Source organism: Panicum virgatum, chromosome 3N (assembly GCF_016808335.1).
Source record: "Panicum virgatum strain AP13 chromosome 3N, P.virgatum_v5, whole genome shotgun sequence".
NCBI lineage: Eukaryota > Viridiplantae > Streptophyta > Magnoliopsida > Poales > Poaceae > Panicum > Panicum virgatum.
The window spans coordinates 52,004,294-52,015,370 of NC_053147.1; positions in this window are offsets into that span (position 1 = coordinate 52,004,294).

An 11,077-nucleotide genomic window follows, 5' to 3' on the forward strand; every position below is an offset into this window, starting at 1 on the left:
GCTATGCACCAGAAGAAGTGAACAACTGTAGCGAAAATGGCCTCTCATGCCATATTTCAATATAATGTTTTGGCGATTGATGACGCACACAACACTTGGACTAATGTGATTGTTAAGATGACTATTCTCAGACTTTTAGGTTCAAGTGATGACAAAGAGAAGAGAGGCGTAGCAAGGCCCGGTTAGCGGACGGGGGTCGAGGGGGAGCCGCCCCTCGCGGGTCTCAGGGCAGCGCCCTGAAAGCTCTTCGGTCCAAGGGACAAGATTTGAGGCATTTTGCTATCATCGGTTAAACCGACGTAGGGCAAAATGAACTCACCGGTGCAATCACAGAGAAGGTCTGCGGGCTAGGGTTTTACACCGGATGAACCGACGCTATGGAAATTGTATACGTCGGTGCATTGGCAGATGAAGACCGAGGAAAATGCCTACACCGGTTGAACCGACGATGCATCGGTCAATTGCATCGGTTCAGTTGTCCAGAGAGGTGGTTTTTGGAGGAACGTGAAGAAGTTACACTCACCGGTTAAACCGATGCTAATATTACATACACCGGTTGATTACATCGGTTAAACCGGCGATACACCGGTTGATTGATAACGGCTAGTTTTTCAAGTAGCAGTTTACATACACCGGTTGAACCGATGATGGCTTTTGGGGTACGTCGTATTAACCGGCGTTACGCAGTTTTCTGGCAGCTTTTCTCCAACGGCTATATTTGCTTGGGCTGCCTATATATACCCCCAAGGCCGGGTCATTTGAGTGTGCTGGAGTTCAAGGAAGTATACAAGAGCTAAAGATCATCTCCAACCACCATAGAGCTTCATTGTACATCATATAGGCTTAAGCACACTTGTGAGAGTGCTTAGTGCTTGTTTAGGCTTAGTTCTTGAGAGAACTAGCTTGAGAGAAAGCCTTGCTGCGGCAAGCACCTTGTGTACTCATCGTGTGACCCTCCGACTTGGTGTGGAGTGGCAACGACACTTTGTGCGGGGAAGGAGGCCCCTACTTGGTGTTAAAACTCCAAGATAGTGAAGACGGTGCCGTGGTGACGCTTCGAGATAGACGGTGGTGGTGACCTCGTCTTTGTGACTTGGCGTCACTTAGCCTTTGCTTGTCGGGAGCCTTGGAGGCGTGGCAAGACAGTGATCAAGCGAAGAGACTCGGCATCACACTTGTTCGTATTGGACAAGTGGCCGTGGACGTAGGGAGGGACTTTGGTGTCCTAACCGAACCACGTTAAATCGTGTGTCTTGGTGTCTTCATGGGAGTTTGCATATCCTCTCCCTTACCGCTTTACTTATCGCATTACGTTTCCACATTTACTCTCTCTTGCTTACCTTTACTTTCCTAGTTAGTTTGATTAGGATTGGCTATAGGTTGCAAGTCTTTTGGGGTAAGTAGAGGGTAGCATAGATAAACCTTAGTCATAACTAGCATGTGTAGGACGTGTTAGGTTTATCTTATGCAATTAGATTGAGCCCTAGGATAGAAAAGCGATTAGCGACCCTATTCACCCCCTCCCCCTCTAGGGTCGGACACCCCGGTGATCCTTACAACGACGACGAAAAGAAGCAGGATATGTTCAAAAAGGGACTAAACCCAGAACTCAGGACCCTGCTCACCCCTCAGATCTATCCTGATTTCAACACCTTGATGAACAAAGCAATCCTCACCGAGAAGGCCAAGAGTGATGAAAGAAAAGATAACAAGCGCAAGTTCCTGGAGAGCAAGGCCCGCCAGCAGGATCGCTCCCAGAAGGCCAGAAGCTTCAGCTACAATGCACCAAGGTCCCAAGCCCCAATGCAGTACAGAACTCAGTCTCAAGCGACAGGACCACGGGCCCCTAACACGCAGCCCAGAAGCCAGAACACCATGAGGGCATCCCAGGGTAATGCAAGCCAGGTCACCACCAACAACAACAACGTAAGGGCCTGCTTCAACTGCCGTGAGACAGGTCACTTCATCGCCGACTGCCCCTATGCCAAGAACAAGCCGGCTACTTCAGCTTTCTCCAACACAGTGAACGGACCCAAGCCAGTTCTGACCGGTGCCAACCGAGTGCCTCTCCGTGGCAACAGCAACGCCAACAACAACAACCAGCAGAGGCAATCCCAGCAGTCTTTTGGACGAGCCCGCGTCAACCACATCGACGCGCAGTAAGCTCAAGGAGCTCAGGGCGTAGTACTCGGTGAGTACCTAGTCAGCTCAACTCTTGCAACAGTACTGTTTGATTCTGGAGCGTCACACTCATTCATATCCTCGAGTTTTGTGGAGAAACATAAAATACCCACAGTACTACTAAAAACACCCCTATTAACCCGGACGCCTGGAGGAGACATCAGGTGCCAACTGGATTGTCTACGGGTAAGGATTAATTTAAGTGGGGTAGAGTTTCTAGCAGATCTAGTAGTACTTAAGTCAGAAGGGATAAATGTGATCCTTGGAATGGACTGGCTAAGCAAACACAATGGCCTCATAGGTTGTACGGACAAGGTAGTACATCTAACAAACCTAGAAGGAGTCCGAGTGACCTGTCACACCCGGGAAAGTGGAGCAAACCCGATGGTATTCAGTATGGAAACCAAGAACTTGGAAGAAGTTCCAGTAGTGAGTGAGTACCCCGATGTCTTTCCCGAAGAACTTCCCGGTATGCCACCAGATAGGGACGTAGAATTTGTCATTGATCTTGTTCCTGGAACCGCCCCCATAGCAAAGAGACCTTATAGGATGGCAGCCTCCGAGTTGGCGGAGTTAAAGAAACAATTGGAGGAGTTACAACGGATTGGCTTCATCAGGCCAAGTTCGTCGCCTTGGGGAGCCCCGGTTCTATTTGTCAAAAAAGAAGGATGGAAGTATGAGGTTGTGCGTTGATTACCGGGCACTGAACGAAGTCACTTTCAAGAACAAGTACCCCCTCCCCAGGATCGATGATCTTTTTGACCAGTTAAAAGGAGCCAAGTACTTTTCCAAGATTGACCTGAGGTCCGGCTATTTTCAGCTCAAGATCAGGGAGAGCGACATCCCGAAGACAGCTTTTGTCACCCAGTATGGGCAGTTTGAGTTTACGGTGATGTCTTTTGGACTGACAAATGCACCTGCCTATTTCATGAACCTCATGAACAAAGTGTTTATGGACGAGTTAGATAAGTTTGTCGTAGTCTTCATTGACGACATACTTATCTACTCGAAGAGTATTCAGGAGCACGAGCAACACCTGAGGGTAGTTTTGGAAAAACTGAGAATGCATAGGCTATACGCCAAGTTCAGCAAGTGTGAGTTCTGGCTGGAGAAAGTAGCCTTCCTTGGTCATATTTTGACCGCCGAAGGAGTAGCCGTGGACCCCGAAAAGGTCAAAGCAGTATTCAACTGGCAGCAACCAACCAATGTCAGCGAGATCAGGAGTTTTCTCGGATTAGCTGGGTATTATCGGAGATTCATTGAGGGATTTTCCAAGATAGCCCGGCCCATGACAGAACTGCTCAAGAAGGAGAAGAAGTTCACCTGGACGGAGTCATGTGAGAGGAGTTTTCAGGAATTAAAGTGAAGACTGACGACAGCTCCAGTACTAACCCTGCCGGATATTCATCGGGATTTTGTCATCTACTGTGATGCATCCCGACAAGGGTTGGGTTGTGTGCTGATGCAAGACGGGAAAGTTGTTGCATATGCTTCCCGCCAGCTCAGGTCTCATGAGCAGAACTATCCGACCCATGATTTGGAACTTGCAGACGTAGTGCATGCTCTCAAAATTTGGAGGCATTATTTGATTGGAAATAAGTGCGAAATCTTTACCGACCATAAAAGTCTGAAGTATATCTTCACCCAGCCAGACTTGAACTTGAGATAGAGAAGATGGCTGGAATTAGTCAAAGATTATAATTTGGAAATCCATTACCACCCGGGAAAGGCAAACGTAGTGGCCGACGCCCCTAGTCGGAAATCCTACGGGCCCAAGAATGACCATTTACGAGAGGAAATGGCACGATTAAATGTGCACATTGTCCCTCGAGGCTCCAGCCAAGTGCTGAACGTTCAATCCACTCTAGAAGAAAGAATCAGGAAAGCCCAAAAATCGGACAAGGGACTGATGAAAATCCGGAGGCAGACCGGAGAAAATAAGGCACCAGACTTTAGAGTGGATAATAGAGGAACGCTATGGTATAAAGATAGAATTTGTGTGCCCCAGAAAGGAGATTTCAGGCAAATAATCATGGATGAAGCCCACAACTCGGCCTACTCCATTCACCCAGGATCCACCAAAATGTATATGGACTTAAGACAGAAATATTGGTGGAATGGGATGAAGGCAGATATTGCACGATTTGTCGCCCGTTGTGATACTTGCCAGAGAATCAAAGCTGAACACCAGAAGCTGGCAGGATTGTTGCAACCCCTACCCATCCCGGTTTGGAAATGGGATGAAATAGGGATGGATTTTGTGGTAGGATTGCCCAGAACACAGAAAGGACACGATTCCATATGGGTAATAGTGGACCGACTCACTAAAGCGGCTCACTTCATACCCGTACGGACCAACTATGGCGGAGAGAAGCTAGCCAAGCTCTATGTGGAGAATATAGTGAAGTTGCATGGTGTGCCCAGTCGTATTGTTTCAGATAGAGGGACCCAGTTCATCTCTAGATTTTGGAAGAGTTTGCATAAAGCCATGGGCACCAAGCTAGACTTTAGCTCCGCTTATCACCCACAGACAGATGGTCAGACAGAATGGGTGAATCAAATTGTGGAAGATATGTTGAGAGCATGTGTTCTCACTTACGGCAAAGATTGGGAACAGAGTTCACCCTATGCCGAGTTCTCATACAACAACGGGTATCAAGCGAGCTTGGGCATGTCGCCATTCGAGGCACTTTACGGAAGAAAATGCAGGACCCCTCTGATGTGGTCGGAAGTTGGAGAACGTGCCCTAGTCGGGCCCGCACTCATAAAAGAAGCAGAAGAAAGAGTAGCCGAGATTAGAGAGAAATTGAAAGCGGCCCAGTCCCGACAGAAGAGCTACGCAGACAAGAAAAGACGGGAAATTTGTTTCAACCCGGGGGATTTCGTGTATCTCAAGGTATCACCCATTCGAGGGACCCGAAGATTTCAGGTACATGGAAAATTGGCCCCTCGGTACATTGGACCATACTGAGTTCTGAAGAAAGTCGGAGCAGTAGCGTACCATTTGGAGCTACCAGAAGAAATGTCAAATATACATCCAGTATTCCACGTCTCGCAGATAAGAAGATGTTTGAGGGTACCCGAGGCAGAGCATGTGCCAGTAGAAATGATAGATCTACAGCCAGACCTACGATATCAGGAAGTACCGGTCAAGATTCTCGATACTGTCACCAGGAGGACCAGAAACTCCGAAGTACGGATATGCAGAGTTCAGTGGAGCAGACACGGAGTAGAAGAAGCTATGTGGGAACGCGAAGACGCTCTAAAGAAGGAGTTTCCCCACCTGTTTAGGAACCAGCCAAATCTCGAGGACGAGATTCATTTTAAGTGGGGTAGGTTTGTAACATCCCGAAAATTCACTAAATCAAATCGTGCGCTAAAACTGCCTTTCGTCGTTGAGCTCGACTCCTCCTTAAACCCCGAACCCTATTTCCCAGGGTTTCTCCTGAACAACCCGACACCCGAATTCAATTCACGTCCCATCTTTTTCCCATCCAATGCGACACGTCGCGTCCGGCCGCCGCGAATCTCGCCCCCTCTTTTTCCCTCTCTCCTTTTTCCTCCCTCCCCTCCTGGCCGCGTGCCCCATCTCCCGTGGCCCGCACTCGCGTGGCGACGCCACGCGTGGCCGACCGCGGCCGCGGTCGCCGCTGGCGCGCACCGCCCCCCCTTTTTCCTTTCCCTCTTTCCCTTTTCCCCATTTTCTTTTTCTTCATTTCTTTTTCTATTTTTCCTTTTTTCCTCACCCTTTTCTTTTCCTCTTTTCTTTCTTTTCCTTTCTTCCTTCTCCTTTCTTCCTTTCCTCCCCGACGCGCGTGCCTGCCCCGAGCTGCTCCCGGTGTGCGCACCTCCCCTCTCCTCCCTAAGCGCGCCCAGACCGCCGCCCCGGCCCTCCGCTCGGTCTACCCCCGCACGACCACATCGCGACGCCACCCGCACGCGCCGCGCGCTCCGCCCATGGCTTCTTCCCTGGCCAAAGCGTCCCGCCGCGCCGCGCCGGACCGTGCGCACGCGTGCGCAAGCACGCGCTCGCCGCACGGAGCCGCGCTCACCTACGGCACTGACCGCCCGCGCGCAGCCGTGCCAAGCCCGCGCACACGCACCGCCACCGCCTTCCCCGCTCGCACGTGCACCACGAGCCGCACCGACCGCCGTGCCGCTCGTCGTCCGGACGGCTGCAGCAACACCGCCCTCGCCGCTCGCGCCAACACCACTGTGCAGCACAGTAGTTTCCCCATGTGCACCGCCGCGTCACCCGCCGCTGCTCGCTGAGCCGACGACGCGTCGCGTCGCCTGGCCGCGTCGCCGCCCCGCCCGCCGAGCCGTCCACGCCGCACACCGCCACCCGCATCACGCCAACGCGTGGGCCGCCACCAAGCACGCCGGGCCCCGACCACCGCACAGCGAGCTCGCCCTTTGCCGCGGCCTCGCCGCCCGTGCCACACCGTGACGCGCAAAGACCGGCCGGGCGCCATTAATGGCCGCCGCAGAACTCGCGACGCCGGCCACCTACCCCCGCCTCTCCACCGACCTAATCCGGCTATAAAAGGCCCCCCACGGCGTCGCCGTCGCTCAACAATCCCGGCCGCCACCACCAGCACCCTCCCCTGCTCCCCTAGCGCCGCCGCCTGCCCACGTGAAACCACCGCCGCCTTCCCACATGAAACCGCCGCCTCACTCCACCATAGCCCGAGCTAGGTAGGGGAATCGGAGCTCCTCCCTTTCGTCTCCCTTTCCCCTCTCTCCCCGGTCGCCGCCGTCGCCCAGGCTGCCCGAATCGGGCCGCCGCCGGCAAGCCGGCGCCCCTCCCCTATTCTGCGACGGGGGAAAGGGGAGGAATGGTCGATTTGCATTTAGACCCTCCCTCTGCTTCCATTTTAGTAAAGAAACCCTTCCCCCTTTATGCCATCTTACAAAAAGAACCCTGCCCTTTGTTCTAATTTCAAGTAAACCCTTCCACATAAAAACATAATTCTAAGTATACCCTTGACCCTTCCAGTTTAGTCCAAAGGTTTCTAGAAATTGCAAATAGGCCCCTGCCTTCTCGAGAAATAGTTACAACTAGGCCCCTGACCCCTTATCCGATCCCCGAACCTTTACTAAACCTATCATTTCATGCACCAAACGAACTCTGACCGACCCAAAACTTTGCCACACCTCTTATAACTTAGTTTCGGCCATGCCATTAGAAAACCACTCGAAAATATTACTCCGTACTCTATATTTTATGTGCTTCCATTTCGAGCTCAACGATAAATCTTTAAGTTCTGTGTCTTGATTGGGTACTTGTTTGTGTGCGCTGTAGACCACGGAGTGAACGAATGAGAGCCCGTCAACGAGCAGTACTGTGAGCAGGAGAACGAGGACCCATTCTGTGATCCTGAGCCTGAAGGACAGGACATCCCCGAAGGCTACGAAGACGGCAAGTTCAAACCCATCCTTTGATGCATGTTTCTGTCCTAGTTTTTATAAACACATCCCAATGGCCTGCTTTATGAAATTTCATATGTTTTGCTTGCATGAAAACACGGTTGGATAGCCACCCCTTGATTTGTGATAACCATTCCTTGACCGCCTAGATTAATGTCTGATTTTGCTTGGACGTTAATCGATTTTAGAACGCTTAGGACTTTACTCATAATACTATTTATTTTATAAAGAAAATGTGTGCGTATGGGATAGGATAAATGTGGTGTTTTTGTAAAGAAAGTTTAGACGGGATGGATGGCATTTCTACGGATTTGCCATTTGGTGTGCTCGTGCCAATGTGGCAGGGCAAAGAAGGGAGATATCCATCTTGTCGTGTCTAAGGACCGAGTTGGTGTGTCATCTCACCTAACTCCACTATCGTGCAAACCACTTGACTAGTTGGTGTGATAGCCATCAGGAGGGCTGAGAGCAACGGGTGACCAAGGAGCAGGGATATGCTCAGTGTGACTTATACCCCGGTTATACCTCAGAGTTAGGTCGATGACCCCTTGGTGAATCCCGTGATGGCTAGTCAGGCTTAGCTAAGGTGGGTAATGGCTATGTTGGGATCTACACCGACACGACGGTGTTTGAGTTGTGGTATCCTACTTGTAGGTAAAGTTGCACACCTCTGCAGAGTTAAAAAACTATTCGAATAGCCGTGCCCATGGTATTGGGCGAGTTACGGTGTGGTCACATAACTAGTGTTTCATTGGGATGGGCTGGTGTGAGTTGTTTTGGAATTGTGTCCGGCAGTTGTGCCGTGTGCTACGACGGACGGGGAGTCCGGTAGCAGTTTAAAACTTGAACTCCGTGTTACTACAAAAACTGATTTTTTTTTCTAAAAAGGTTTTCTGTAAATGAACCCCTGCATAAAGTATCGTTTTTCTGTAAATTAAACCGTAACCTTATCCTTGGTTTACCTATGCATATTATTCTGATATAACCCCCTCCGTGGGTGTGGTTGGACTTGCTGAGTACGTTCGTACTCACCCCACTCTTACTTTTTACAGAAGAAGACCCAGACTTCGTGCCAGACGACGCTGAGTAGGGTTATCGTTCTACACCCAACCTTGCCTGTGGAATCGGCCCGGTTCAAGATGCCTTCACTGTCGCAATACTCTGAGCCCATGCTAGACCCCATGTGGTTTGCGGTCTGGTGTTATGTCGTAGCTTGGTTACTTATTGTCATTATCTGTATCGAGTGTCCTCCAAGGTTTGTACGGTTTTGAACCATCTGATGTAATAAATGTGGCATCAGCCTCCTGGGACTGGTGTTTTGTATCACATTTAAGTCTTCTCTTATGAGGGGACGCTTCAGCAGGCTTCACCCCGTGGCTCCCTGCTATAAATACAAGAGGGGGTTGGAGAATAGGACACACACACACACCACACACCTCTCATCTCCTCTCTTGCATTCCTTGCATAGTCTTTAGGCTTAGTGGAGTTCAGGAGAAGTCTACGAGTCATCGAGTCGCCGGAGTTGCTCGAGAGTCTAGTATGGGTTCATCTCTAGCTCTCTCTTGTAATATTCGGTCGTTTGTAATAGAATTAGACTATGGTTACCGATATCTGCTTGAAGTATATTCTGAGTTATCGAGTATATGCTTCTTGTCATGGTTGCGTTATTATTTAATGCTTGCATTGTATGATCGCCCTGTGCTGGAGATTGTTAGTCTTTTGTTCTTAGAACTCTATCAACTGCTCTAGTATTCGTATGATTGCTCTAGTGTGATGTCTATCCATCAGGAGGATGGGGGCTCCGCGCGGGACACTAAAGTGTCCCTTACTAGTGTAGACATGGTGTCTAGATTAGCTAAGAGTTGGTGGATGTCAACTATACCAACGGTTTATAGAGGTAGCCGGCAGGTGGTGACAGCCCTGTTCGAGGCTTTTAGTAATCCTCCATGTTCGGTATGGGGGGTAGGAGGTACATAAAGTTGCCGGGGTGTACGGGCTCCTCCTATTACTTCGATAGCGATCTCCCTGTTTTGTAGTTTAATCTCTGACAAGCTAACTAATGAGAAAGTGTAAATATAGCTAGCCTAGCACATCTGACTCGAGCTCTGACTTTTACCTTGCTCCCGGCCTAAAGCACCTTTTATCTTTCTTTTATCTTTTATTTATCCAAGAGAGCAGTTTGTGTGTGTGTCACACTACCTCCTACCATGTTATTATCTTACCCCTGTTTATGTATGAGAATATCCAATCTAGATAGAGTTCACCAATTAATCTATATATCCTCTCACTTGTCACCTTCCCTGCGGAAATATAAATGACACCCCGGTATACTCCCGGGTAAAATGCTAAAGTGGTATTCCGTGCGCTTGCGGATTTATTCGTGGTTCATGAAATACTGCCACCCCAAATTAGCGTCTGCGGGCGTCATCGCTGGTGACGTTGGTAAGCGCCAACAAGTATTTTTGGCACTAATGCCGGGGATGGCACAGAGTGAAATATATAGACAAAGTTGTGAACAAAATTGAAATTGGTATTCGCTTGCTAAACAGGCTAACTTGGTTTTGTTTTCTTGTCTTTGTTGATATGAAAATAGGGTAGTGTACGACCGGTTTCGACTTGCCGCAAAACTTTCATTCTGATCCAGAGTCACTATTGAAGAGGACGCGAGCTCGTCTCGTATCACCTCGGAGATCACTCTTGGCAGTTGATCCAGTCATCGCATCGTCGTTAGCTCCTAGAGCTATGGCCCAGAAGATACTCCGTGATTACTCTGCTCTGTCTGCTAACCAGGTCCCGATCGGACTCGAGGTTAACACTGGAGGAGAAAATTTTGAGATCAAGATGGGTCTCATTACGATGGTGCAGGCTAAGGCCTCGTAGTGAGTTTGCTAGTCATCTCACCTAAGGAAGTGTGATGAACAACTAGCGTAGCTCACGACTTGTGGGTAAAGATGTGCAACCTCTGCAGAGTGTAAAACTGGTATACTAGCCGTGCTCACGGTTATGAGCGGCCCAGATCCTCCTTTTGATTAGTGGGGTTAACTCCTTCCGACGAGGGGGTGCCTCTCGGGGTTACCTTGGTGGTTGTGGTTTGGTTCTCAGTAGTAACATGATTAATTTTGATTAATTACTATGTAACAGGGTTTATGGTAATTCATCAACTTGTAGTAAATAGCTTTAATAAAATTTTGCCAAGACTTAAAAGCTAATGCAGTCAGTCAGCCAACCTAGAGCCTCATAGTTTGTGTTATACTTGTTGAGTACAAGTTGTGTACTCACTCTTGCCTACTCTACTCTTTTTCCTCTTGAATACGCTACTGCTGCTCAGTTCCTGCCGACGCGAGGGAGTTCGCTCAGCGCTACCAGGACTATGAGGACTTCTAGGCGTTGGTCTCCCAGTCGACGTCCCTGTGGCGCCCTGCTCAGCTTCGGAGAGTTTTTACCGTATTTGTACTTCGCTTCCGCT